Source organism: Ischnura elegans (assembly GCF_921293095.1).
Source record: "Ischnura elegans chromosome 13 unlocalized genomic scaffold, ioIscEleg1.1 SUPER_13_unloc_1, whole genome shotgun sequence".
Taxonomy (NCBI): domain Eukaryota; kingdom Metazoa; phylum Arthropoda; class Insecta; order Odonata; family Coenagrionidae; genus Ischnura; species Ischnura elegans.
In genome coordinates, this window is record NW_025791657.1 from 15286729 (window position 1) to 15300003 (window position 13275).

General features: G+C 39.6%; 1 long non-coding RNA gene across 1 annotated transcript; it reads left to right on the plus strand.

Moving 5' to 3' along the window:
• Positions 1–1274: 1274 nt before the first annotated feature.
• On the plus strand, positions 1275–11763 carry LOC124172001. The gene is made up of 3 exons (XR_006868042.1): positions 1275–1391; positions 4976–5107; positions 11691–11763. It is a non-coding gene; the product is annotated as an uncharacterized LOC124172001 (long non-coding RNA).
• The last annotated feature ends 1512 nt before the right edge of the window (positions 11764–13275 follow it).

The window sequence follows — 13275 nt, forward strand, 5'->3', positions numbered from 1 at the left end:
GAAGGGATCAAAAAAATAACCATTTTATCTAGTGTAAATTGGATACCCCAGTGGGATTAGCCCTCCTAGCCTTTCTGTGGAACCACCGCTGGTTTTGACCAATTTTAACTGTATTTTCATTGAAGATACACATCACATTGTTTTCTGTAACACTGACTTGATATAGCCATGACATAGTGGGGTTGAAAACGTCACTTTTCTGTGCTAAATTGACGTGGAATTATCCGGCTGTGTTAATGGGATGTCACTCCAAAGTTGTAGTAAAGAAAACTCCAGGAAAGGTGGCCCATCCCCAACATTTTTGAAGTGTTCCCAAAAATCAGAGTTCCAATTTAATGGATTTATTAGCTTTCATTCAAAATCTTTATATGCCCATCTATTTTTTGTAAATCAGGTTCATTTCATGCATAATGGTGCTTTAAATGATGTGGAGGTTCATTAACTGGTTGAGAACCCTACCAGAAGAGCTAAAAGCAGTCATTTATGCTGTTAATCAAAGGAAGGGACTTTTTGGTCCTGACTATGTACTGCTTGCTATAATAGCCTAGATCATGAGGAAGTGAAAGAAGATGGGCGTAAAAATATCAGAGGCCAACAAGAACATGCTTGTGGTGACCAACTGGAGGTTTTTTTATTGCCAGATTTTGATTTTGAAGCAGAGGACTAAACGCTGATGATGAATTCGGGAGAGACTGTGGTATCTCCAGTTGTATCTGATGTTATAGGTGTAGAAATCAGAAAATCACATGATCGTGGTTCAAATTTTAAGTTCAACATTCCATGCCTTTCCCATGCCATCTAACAATTAATACAGACCTTTGAAGTTACAGCTCATGCTACAATGCTGTATCATTATCATTTATCACATTTTTCATATGTAGATAATCATAGCTTAGGTATTTAACAATTACGATTTTGTATGTGCTTGAAAAATATGCTAAAACGACCATATACATCATGTTCTTTAGGAATTGTAATCACGAAATATAATTTCATTCAGAAATGCTTTGTATTAACCTTGTATCCTATGTTTGAGTGAAACAAGAAAAGGCATGGACTTCTTTATCTGTAGGAAATGATAAATAATGAGAAGGATAGTTAAATACTGCAAAGGTTGAACTTCAAGCTAGAAGTTGCTATAAACATATGAGTACACGCTTTTGTCCAGCTAAAGTGATCTCTGTTGAAAGTTGAGGTTTTATTATCATTTTTAAGTGGTTATTTGTTGTTTTTGCTTATATTTAGTGATACCCATTATTTCCATCTAGTTGTTTCATGAGGAAGAGGGGAACGAAGACCACTTTGGTGAAGACAGTGGTTCCGTGCTGCACGCTGCCCATACTGCTGGAATTTTGAGTGATGTCTTAGACCCACTGGCAACTAATGATTTGGTGAGCACACTGTGGCCTTGTTGAATGCAGTTTTGCAATGATTCCAAGTCGTTCCATTGTGGAATATTCATAACAAAATAGTAGGAAAACACAACCTGTGCCCTCACTTGATCTGGCATGAAAACAAATGCAGTAGAACTATGTTTGGCATTAAAGAATCCTTCAAAATGGAGTGCATTCCGGGAGCGCTGTGTACTCACCTTAGCTTACTGAGCAAGAGAATGCACTGACATGATGGCACCGAGCAGTTGCTATTTTATTGTGTGCCTATGTGTATCTTCATGTGGTCACTTCAGGTATAGATATGGAGACTCGCACGCTCCGCGCGCTCGTTAAGGGGCTCCGCCCCTTAAAAACCCCGGTTCCGGCTTCGCCGTCTACATTTGTGGTCGCTCGAAGACTTTTAAAGTTAGAATAATCTCAACTCAGCTAGGGGCTTCGCCGGCCAGGGGGTAGGGAGGCGCCCCACTCATTCCTCGAAACGACTTCGCCGTTCCTCGCTGGAGGGCGGCTTCGCCGCCCAGGGGTTGTGTGTGAGTTGAGATGGGTGGAGTCTACAGCGGCTGCGCCGCTTGAACGTCGGGGCGGCTTCGCCGCCCGAGGGTTACTGAAACTCCCCCTCGCCTACGCCAGTCACTCCTCGGAACGGCTTCGCCGTTTCTCGTTGTGGGGCGGCTTCGCCGCCTTGGGGTCGAGGAGCCCCCCCGCGGCTGCTCCGCTTAGTCCTCATTAATGCTCTTCTCCACCGAGAGGGGTGCCCAGGGGGATTTGGGGGTTTTAATGTGTTATGCATGCGGTCACTAATAGTCCACAGTGATCACGTAGCGATGATTGTAAAGGGTAGTGCCATGCGGAGTAATAGTGGCGACAAGTACCCATAAAAGAAGACTTAATGGCAAGTTTTTCATTTTTTGCGGGGGTTCCAACGGAATACCGGGGGTTTATACTTGTGTTAAACCAGTGGTCACAAATCGTTCTCATAAATTCCGTACCGATAAGTCCTAGGGGTCCGGAACAGTGGTCTGACGATTCTTTTACCTGGAGAGGCGATTTATTAGAAATGTTTTGGGAGGTTTCACGGGGTGTTCGGGGGGTTTAATAAGTGGTAGGGGCACCGGTTAAATTGTGACGAAAACGACTCGGAAAGGCGACTTTAAAATTCATTTATTTTTTTTCAGCGATGTTCCAGGAGGTGATCGGGGGTTTCTGGTATTTTTTCCCGTATGGTTTACGGTTGCTCGTCCTCACCAAATATTCCGGATCTAGAGCTGAGAGGGGACGGGTAGTGTGGCGTAATGTTTGCGAGAAGTAGCCAAATAGGAGACTAAATGACACATTTTACATTTGGGAGGGATTTCAGGGGGATACCGGGGGTTTAAATGTGTGTACTCCTGGCGGTCACCATCCATTTACATAAATTCCGTGGGGATGAGTCGTTGGGGGCGGTGGAATAGTCACGAAAAGTACCCAAAAAGTAGACTTATATGCAACATTTTATTTTTTGGGGGGGTTTATGAGGGTTTACCGGGGGTTTATAGGTTTTTACTGCCAGCGGTCATCAATCGTCCACATCAATTCCGTAGCGATGAGTGGTAAGGATTGGTAAAGCGGCGGAATTGTGACGAAAAGTACCCGGAAAGGCTACTTTTGTAAAAATTTTAATTTTTTAGGGGGTTTCGGGGGGTTTAAAGATGACGATACTATATGGTCACATTCATTTACAGTCATATCGAACAGAAGTGTGCCCTACGACATCCATATTTCGAGAGTAATACAATAAAAACCAAACAGGTCCCCGAAAAAAGTGAGTAGTGCCCGCCATTTTTATTTTTTCACGGTTAAATACATTGAATCATTTATTAAACGTTCATGTTTTCTGAAAGATAATAAATAAGTGTATGTAACTACAAAGTTTGAAAGAAATCGGTCAGGTTAAAATCGACATAATCTTATGTTAATCTTTTGGAAATCGTAATTTTCGGTGATTTTCGGAATATTTTAATTTTTTTCTGAGTAACCACGGACGACGAAAGAAAATTGTTACCTACATTTCGTAGACGATGTTATAGGCATATATAATAATCGTTTTCGTTATCCTATACCTTAAATTAAGTCGAAGGGAGCGGAAGTTATAAAATTTTAATAGAAAAACGAATATTTGGACGCCATTTTGGCTGCAATTTTCTTAAAAACAAATTAACAACATTACGTAATTATGTGCCCACGTTTATCAGCTTTCAGTAAATGCATTAATGATCCGTGTGGCACGCACAGTTCGCGCGCAGGAAAATAAAAACCGAAAGACGGTCCCCGGAAAAAGCGCGATTTCGGCCATTTTGTCGTCCTAGCGACGACACGTGGCGGAAACTTCCGGTTTTCGGATTTTTCCTCCGGATCATTTCGAGTTCCCCGCACGCGTGCCAAATTTCAGCTCTCCAGCATGTCTGGAAGTGGTCGGGAATTTGTATCCATGAGTGAGTCAGTTACCCCAAGGGCTGTATATAATAGAGATGAAGAGGTGAAAGCAAGTGAGAGTCATGCTGTAGCATTTGGTATGCTCCCATGGAGTGACATCTTGATTTACTGATCACTGGAAAAAGTGCAGCTGAATGCACCCAATCATTTGTAACATGATTCTCTGGTGAAATTGTACATAATAAGCAAAATTATTCATGGTGAACAAGTATGAGGTATTGGATTAGGATGCTTCTTAATCTTACCAAGGTTGTCATAAACCTGAATGGGAAGGCAATGCTCCTTAGACTCTCCAGAGCTGGCTTTGCAGCCTAACTTTGTGGGTGTTCAAACAATTTTATAATATTAATTGGAAAACTTATACTTTTGCCATTTCAAAATACCAGATAAATCATGGGATAAGTCTAATGTGCTGAAAGAAAATCAATAACATGTGCTGGAACAAAAGATAAATTTAATTAGAAAATGTTTGCATAAAATATCTTGTAATTTGCAAGTGTCGAGGGGTGCAACATAAAAGTCTGCCTGAGCAGCATTGGCACTTACTCTGTTCACAACTATAATGCGAATGAGACAGCAAATTTGAGGGGTCAATGGAAATAAACTCAGCAGGGATTGAACATCTTCTCATTACTGATTGGCTATGTAATCAGCTGCTAGGAGGGAGCTCCACTACCCACTGCCACTTCAGCGAGAGTGACGGGATGTCAAATAACCTTTTTAACAGATTGTGTAACCCAAGAAGTTGGTTTGTTGTATAATAATGTATAGAATAGTGATGACAACAATACCTTGAAGCTATTCAAATTACACCTAAGTCTCAGTCATACATTCTAGCATAAGACAAATACATATATATTCATTCACACATTGTGAGCGATTTCTTACTTCTTACTAATCCAACATTTTCTTGATGAGATGAGTGATTTTTTTCATTATTCAAGCACTATGGGAGATTATTTACGGTGGTGTGTAGGTGTTTATCAATGATATAAACGTGTGTAGGTGTTTATCAATGACATAAGTAGGAATCATTAATTTTTTACAAACTCACAAAGTTATTTTTATATTTCTGTCATTTATGATGCTGATTGTGGACTCATATGCAGCCACAGGCTTCAACTTCATCCCAAGGTGAAGAGGTGGATGCTGAAGGCACAGGAGCATTTGTGATAGACCTCGACTGTTTGCTAGTTACGGCCAAGAAAGAGCCATCTCCCGAGGAGAATGATGCAACTGAGGTATGCATGAAGTTTACATAATTTAATTAAAGGATGAAAGTGGTGCGGGCCATACCTCAGCGGCGCTGCGGTGTGGGATAGTGCCCTGGGGGGTGGATTGCATTATGACGGATGATATATCTTAAACGCTTAGAGATAGGTCAAAGCAAACAGAAAATCGGGCTTTACTTTTACGTTTTACATCGGGATAGCAATTTTTCTGCTCTAAAAAACTCAATTGAGGGTCCTCAGTACTTAGGGCCCTTGGGGTACGGGTTGCTGTTATTTTAAAGTAACCAAATTTTAACATGTGAATATACACTTCATTTGGATCATTTTGAGACTAGGAAAACATAACTTTTCGCAATTCTGAAAAATAAGGGCCGGCCTAATGCACAGGAAGTAACTCTCTCTTTACATCAATCTTTATCTATTAGTTGACTGCCTCGTTTCTTCCTTCTTGAGTATCTTCTGGTGAGCCCTGGGAGCCATTTCCTTTGTAATTCACATGCACAATTGCATCACATACTTATAATATTTTATGCATTAAGGGCACTTTGCAACAAAACATCTGGAACAGTGCACGACCGTATGGTAAGTACTACTACTAAATAAGGTAAAAGGAATTGGTACACAGCATGTACGATGGTGTTGAAGGGTTAAAAGTGACAGTGTAGGCTTTACCAATATTAATAATGGCACAAGAGGAACACCATGTTTGATTCTTTGCCACTTGAATGTAAATCTTGCTAGCAGAAGCAAAGACTTTGCCGAAGGGTGGGGGGGATGTCTCTAGAAAGTGGTGCCGGCCATATCTCAGTGGTGCAGGTTGGTGCCCTAGGGTTGTATGGCACTACCACAAACGATATATTTTAAACACTTAAAAAATGGTCGAAACATGCAAAAATTCGTTCAAGAAGGACTCTACTCTCCCACTTTTTGTAAGTACAGTGCTTTTTCTGCCCCAAAAAATCAAATGAAGGCCCTCAGCACTATGGGCCTCTGGGGCATGGGTTCCCATAATTTTAAAGTAACTAAATTTTAGCATGTGAATGTAAACCTCACTTGGATAATTTTGAGTATATCGAGTATATATACTCACCGTGGTTACTAAGATGGTCTTAAGTATTGTTGACAGTGAATGAGCGTATTGCCCGCATATTTCACTCATTTAAACGATATTTGGGGTGTTTCTTTCGCTTTTTGAACCACTTATGGGATCATGACTCGGAAACATGTGACACAACTATGTTCCCCCCCCCCTATTTACCCGCTTGATGAATTCAAGCGCCCAATCGACTCGTTGAGTATAAAATGCAGAAATGAGTTGTTAAATGCATGCTGAAGTGCCGTTTGTAGACGAGGCAGTTGTAGCAAAGCAGGGGAAGTCGGTCGGTAGCGAGCGCGCCGTGTGCAAAATGTTGAGCAAAAGGTATTTAAACTGAAGCATTTGCTCCGGAGTATAAGGTAGAGCTTATTCATACCAAATGGAGCAAATTCTTATGCTCTTACCTTTTGCTCAAAGCAAATGCTCATGCTCCAAGCTTATGCTCATGAGCATTTGCTCAACTTTTATTCATCCGGCCCATTGTTTCATGATCACCAATCATTTTTGAGCATATATGTCAAAGTTATATTCAAGTTTCTACCTCAAAAAACGCTATTTTGGAATTTTGTCCGGCTTTTCCCGATTTCGGACCACTGTGCGTCGTCGGGCTCCTATCGCGGCGGCGCCTTCTTCCTTGTTCCTTCCCGTCCTTCCCCTTCTGGTGGGTACAGAGGAGAAAAGCTCGCGCTTACATTCCCTACCCCAGGAGTGTAACCTTGCGAGCCCACCCTGGAGTCTCGTTTCCACTGTCCTCCATGCGATGGATAAATTCAAGAGCTGGAGAATTAACAGTAACTTAGACGGTACGATAACAGTAAATAGGACGGTGAAGCTACGCTAAGACCTGAAATATAGTGTTTCATTCATAAGGTTAGTTAACTTCTCTGGTAGTGAAGGATGCTCGGGTACTCCACAGTAAGGTGCCACGCAGCATGCAATGGTCTGACTGGAAGCAAACACCTATTACCGCACACTGAACTAGCATAAGTCCATCCAGGCGTGTTGGGAATAACCTCGACCGATATATTGCAATTGGAAAAAAGTACAAATGTGAGGAAATTGCATTTTTATGGGGGAAAGTAACAAATGTAAGTTCAATTTACTGACCAATGCCCCCGGAATGTATGCTTTAAGTAAAGTCTGCAAGTTCATGTTGTGAAATTAACAGTTCGGCATGATTGTAAAAATACATATCCCTCCATTTCACACCGATTCTCAACTCATCTCGACTTCTTCAATCCGATATTTATTGCTAATTTCTGTAACTATCTTGAAAAAATCTTTAAGTACAACTATTTCTATCTTCCTACACCAAACACTAACCATAAAAATATACAAATTCTAGGGAAATCTGTGGCAAACGTTTGTTTGTGGGACGTCGGGTCATTTATAGTGTGTCACAAAACCACTGAGGAAATTCCCAGCATCAGAGTTTAAACGATCCGTTTGATTAAACTGCAATTAGGGCCCGGTAAACATTGGCACGAAAATAGCATTTGGAGTTACATCTTGAGTCCGTAATAAATAAGTAATGCCTATAAAAATATACGAGTTTACAAAAGGCTCGAATGAAGCGCGCATCTTGATTTTACAAGTTAATCTATAAAAAATATGTGATTCTTACTATGACAACTTGGATAGTATATAAATTCTACGTATTGAGGCTAAGGCTCACTTACAGCCGTTCCAAAATCTTTGCAGTAGCCGCTTAATGCATTTCTGTCCACAAAAGAAGTGAAATGGAGCACGTTAGCATAATTGCTTCTGCAGTTTAAAATTAAAATCATGATATTCATCCTCGCATCATATTAATCCAAATAAGATGTATCCTTTACGCAAATTCAATTATCCTCTTATTCCCTGCGGGGTATGTCTCAGACAGAATACGAAGAGTATTTTTTTTGTTTTCATTTGACCTAAATTCCTTTGAGGATACTTGGCTCAGATACATAATTTGCATAAGCTCCTGAACTTAAACTCAAACGTTATTCATCCTAAATACACTTGGATACAGTACAATGACAAATTTTTTGTTTCTTTTTTCTGTCGTCTCCAGAGCTTTTACGGTGATAGCATCATCTTTCTTCTCCACAAACGAGTACCGTTCCTCCTTATAATTCAGCTCCCAAGTTTCCTCCGGATAAATATCTAATTTCAAATTAAATTTAAATTACTTGATATCCATCAAAAAATTGAGCAGCCAAAGCCTTTCCTTAGTGAGAGAGTTAATGAAGTAGTAAAAAAAATGGATCAGTCCAAACAGCGGTATCTAGGCTAAAGGTAAAATTCTGAGATAATTGGTTTCTTCTTTAACGTAAGCGACCGGTAGCATCACATTATCGGGACCCATGGTGGAAACATATCAATGCAGACCTGGGCGTTATTGAAAATTCAATAGCATATGAAGTTTTTAATATCGATAATTGGCGATATTGATAACTAAAATCAAGCCCGATAAACATCAGATCCGATAAATGTATTGAACCCGATACATGTACCGTGCTTGATACAAAATCAGGGTCCGATAAATACATATTAAACATCTTTGCACCAAAATATTATTACAAATTATCACTCGATAAAAATTCGTAAAGTGACCGGAAAAATTATTACCTCGTACCACCTGAAAATGGTGCTAGAAAAGTACAGATGTTAAGTTAGCATTTTGTTAAGTTACACGTTTGTATTTATCTGTTTGCTACAGTTAAATACAAATTTTGAAAGGAGACGAAAATAAGTTTTTTTTGGAAAATCGGTGTTTATATCTCCCGGCGATCCAGATTAATCAAAACACGCTTAGGAAACGACTATTTGGATTGTTACGATAACATGACGTCGTTACAGCCACAAATGTTACAAATATGAAGGTAGCAGCAAATTCCATGAATCATATAGGTGTACATAGTTCCACAGTCAGATATAAAAAGTAATCCTTTCCAATATACTTTCGAATACTAACCAATTGCACGACAATCGTTACTTCACCCAAAAGGCTTCACACCATAATGAAAAATATTAATTATTTCTAAATAATCGCATGGTTATCTCAAACTTGTCATCGGTAACTTGCGAGCATTCGAGATAAACTCCTCCGCCATCTTAAGTCGGCAACCAGATGGGTAGGCGCAATCAAGTTAATGCACAGACTTGGCACACGATTGGTGGAGAAAGTATGCCGAAGGGGTCACGTCTCTAGAGATGGAAGTCTGGAGATAATGAAGCATTAGCAGAAGGGAAAAGGCGAAGACTTATTGCTCGATTGATCTCTGTGGGAAGGTAAGGTTAAAGTCGGCAATGAGTCCTTCACAGACTGCAGATCCAAGTCAAAGGAGTAGAAGTACGTGAAAACTACGGTTACAATCGATAATGAGGCATTACATAAACATGAAAATTGTGGAGATTCCACCAAAATAATAAGAAGGATTTAATAACGCGGGACGTATGACCTGGTCAAATAAATTTTTAAAATGGGTAAATGACTCTTAGTGTAGGGGTAAAAATGAAGTAATACACGGAAAAAAGTGGTAATGAAAAACTCTTAAAATTTACGAGAACATTGTCGTACCAAGTTTCACAAAAACCTTTAAATACATTTACTACGATATGGCAACTTCTTCAGATCCTCGCATGAAGCAGCAATAGCAGAGAAGCCGAAAATTCATCAAAGCGATCCTCTTCCTCTTCCTCTTCCTCTTTACGATTGAAACGATCAAGTTAGCTCAAAGCGACTACAAATACAATAATTTATGAACACGCTTTGGACGCCTGATATTTGAATTAAGGATATTTTTTTTCTTAAGTGCTACTCTTAATCTCTATCTTAAATCTTTCAGGATAAATTTGAACTTCGTCACCATTCATGAATTTGAAGAGTTGCCCATGAGTCAATTACAGCTAAAGCGTTAATAAGGGTGACTAAAAATGGATTAAATCTGTGGCATAAATTTAGGAATCCATAATTGATGTACTCGTTATATTTTTCCATGGATATCGCGATAAAAAAAGCGACCGGAATTTCGAAATATATACCTCCCTACCGTGAGTCCGTTAGAGCTATTTCAAATAACATTTATAAAAGTGGATAATGATGGAGTAAATCTGAGGCATTAATACATCCATAAATTGAATATCGACGATTCACTTATTATTTTTTTAATGGAGCTGGCGATCAAAAAATAGCGACCGAAATTTCGAAATATCTACCTGCATGAATGATGTACTAAAGACGAGACAGTATGTGTGACAAACTCCAGCGCCATTATTTTCACCCATTCAGAACGTTCTCGGGCTGGCCGGGGACCTTAATCCCTCGTAGCCATAAAGATGAGCTCATGTGGCCCGCGCTGGCCATAATGAATGAAGTTCCGTGCGCATTCATTAAACGTCGCGTCGGTGGGATTCTTGGACAGTTTTTTCCTGGGCGAAAAAGGTGAGGCGTTGTTTTGTGTGCTCAGAGGTTTACTTTGTTGACTGTGTTGTGTCACTTTTCGAAAAGATTGCCTCGTTTAAAAATTATGCCATTAGTTTTTCCAGTCAGGGAATTACGACTTGGGTGGTAGATAGATAGTACTTAGGTAGTAGGTTGGTAAAAATATAAGTTCCTTGAGCTTCTGTGGGTATTGCTGAACTTCGTTCTAAAAATTTAATTGATATATGCTGTATTCTCGTATGTAAACTCCTCATGCATTTTAAAAATATTGATTCAATGATATGTAATGATTCTTAATTTTTCTTGGGTTTTCTTAATTTGGTAAGAAACACTACAAGAATGCGGAGTTGAAACCACTGCCAAGGAAACCTTAAATCTTACATGCTATCGTAGGAAAGAAAATGCATCAATGGCAAAGCTATTTAATAAATATCATAATGCAATGCAGGCATAACACAATTCAAGGACTGCTTCCAAGTTGAAATAAAAAGGAAATTGTTAAACCCTCTGGTAGTGTTGAAAACATTTTTATTTCGCAAAGGAAACATTTCAGAGGAATTCCAATTTTTATTCCAATGTGATTTATAAATTAGTTATAGTTAATCTTTTCAAAAAATCCTGAAATCCCTGTTCACATTATTATTATTTTGATTATTACTTCCAGCCTACTTTAGAAATCTCTTTCTGCTATATAGCAGCATCAGATTTAATCCCATTTTTTCGCATGATTGCCTAGTTTCAATTACGTTACTTCGGTTCTTTCATTGCCAAAGAAACCTTAATTATTATACGGTATCACATGAACTAAATTACATCCATTGCTGAGCTATCTAATAAAGATAATATTACAATGCAGGCAGAACATAAATCAAAGACCGCTTGCATGCTGAAAGAAATTGAATAATATTTAATTCTCTGATATGTTGAAAATGTTTTTATTTTGCAAGGAAAATATTCATGAGGAATTCCAAATTTTGATGCAATGTAGTTTATAAATAAGTTTAAGTCAATCCTTACAATAATGTCCAGAGTTCACACATTATTCTTATTTTGATTATTATTTCCAGCCTACTTTAGGCGAGGATGGGGACCCAATTGAGAGCTTGACTATGGTCCAGCAGTCTACTACAGAGACATCTGGTGAGTACTATTAATGGTTGCAAACAAATAACTCCATGCATGGAGGAATTGAAGTTAATTATTATTGAGTATGTTCATGTTAATGCTTTTATTTGGCCAATTTTAACTGTTACAAGAGAGCTGATTGAGAATTTGACAGTGGCCCATGAATCCACAGTGGATGTTGTGGATGATTGCTCTCACGGGCTACAAATAGCTGTATGTAGATGAGGCTTTGCACGCTTTCAAATGGGGCAACTTTTCACCAGGTACTGTCCACGGCATAGCGAGGTGATTTCAAATAATCATGTTTCTATGGACGCCTTCAAATAAGTCAAATCACGATGTGGTCTTGACAGTGCCCATTTCAATCTGGCTGGTGCTGTGCTATAAACAGTGTGAAATACACGTTTTTGCTTCTGTTCAGCAGAGGTTAAAAGGTTTATGCACTTATTTAGCCAACTTTTACTGTCACTAGAGAACTGATTGAGAATTTGACAGTGCCCCCTGAATTCACTGCGGATGTAGTGGGTGATTGCTCTCACGGGCTACAAATAGCTGTAAATAGATGAGGCTTATGCCACTTTCAGATTGGACGACTTTTTGCCAACTACCGTCCGCAGCATGGTGCCGTGGTTTCAAATAATCATATGTCTCCATGGATGCCTTCAAATGAGTCGTATTATGAGGTGGTGCCTGTTTCAATCTGGGCAGGCGCTGCGACATTTACGTCATGAAATGCATGCGTATGTGTGCTTATATTTCACACAGTAGTGGCCTCAATATAGCATTGGTGCACATGGCGTGTACATTAGGGCGGATCGCAAAAATCGATTTTTTTCAAATCCATCTGGCCCAATGAAAAAAAGTTGTGGGACCGATCAAAAATAAGGCCTGAAAAATTTGAGACCTCTACGTGAACCCCTGACCCTCGCTCAAATGCGATTTAGGGGGGAAGGTCAAAATTCGAAAAATATAAAATTTTATGGTCATTTCCTATAGATTTTGCCGAGTTACTTCCCTTCTAGTCCAAAATTTCGTGCATTTTGACGTATCTGCCACCGTTTAGCCACAAAATGCCTAATTTGAGTCCGCGCCCGCGAAGAAAATATTACAACGCCCGCGCAGCGTCGCGGATACAAGAGCTTCTAGCCGATCCCGTCCCCTCCCCGCTCGCTTCTCCCCCTCCCATGCCTCGAATGCAGCAAAATTCATCTCGCGCGTGCTGCTAGGAGGGCGTTTATCTTTGATAATATAAATCGGAAGATGGTAGAAGGTAAAAAACGGTGCGTAGTGAGACGACTTGTCCCTTATTTGGAGCCTCGTTGGCGTTAAACAAATCGATGTTACCAACCTATAGAGAAGTGATGAAATATTTTCAGATCTGCGAACGCAGGAAAGGAGCTGCGAACTTATTTTTGATCGGTCCCACAACTTTTTTTCATTGGGCCAGATTGATCTGAAAAAAATCGATTTTTGCGATCCGCCCTAGTGTACATGCAATGCTATATTGAGGCCACTTTCAGTGGCGAT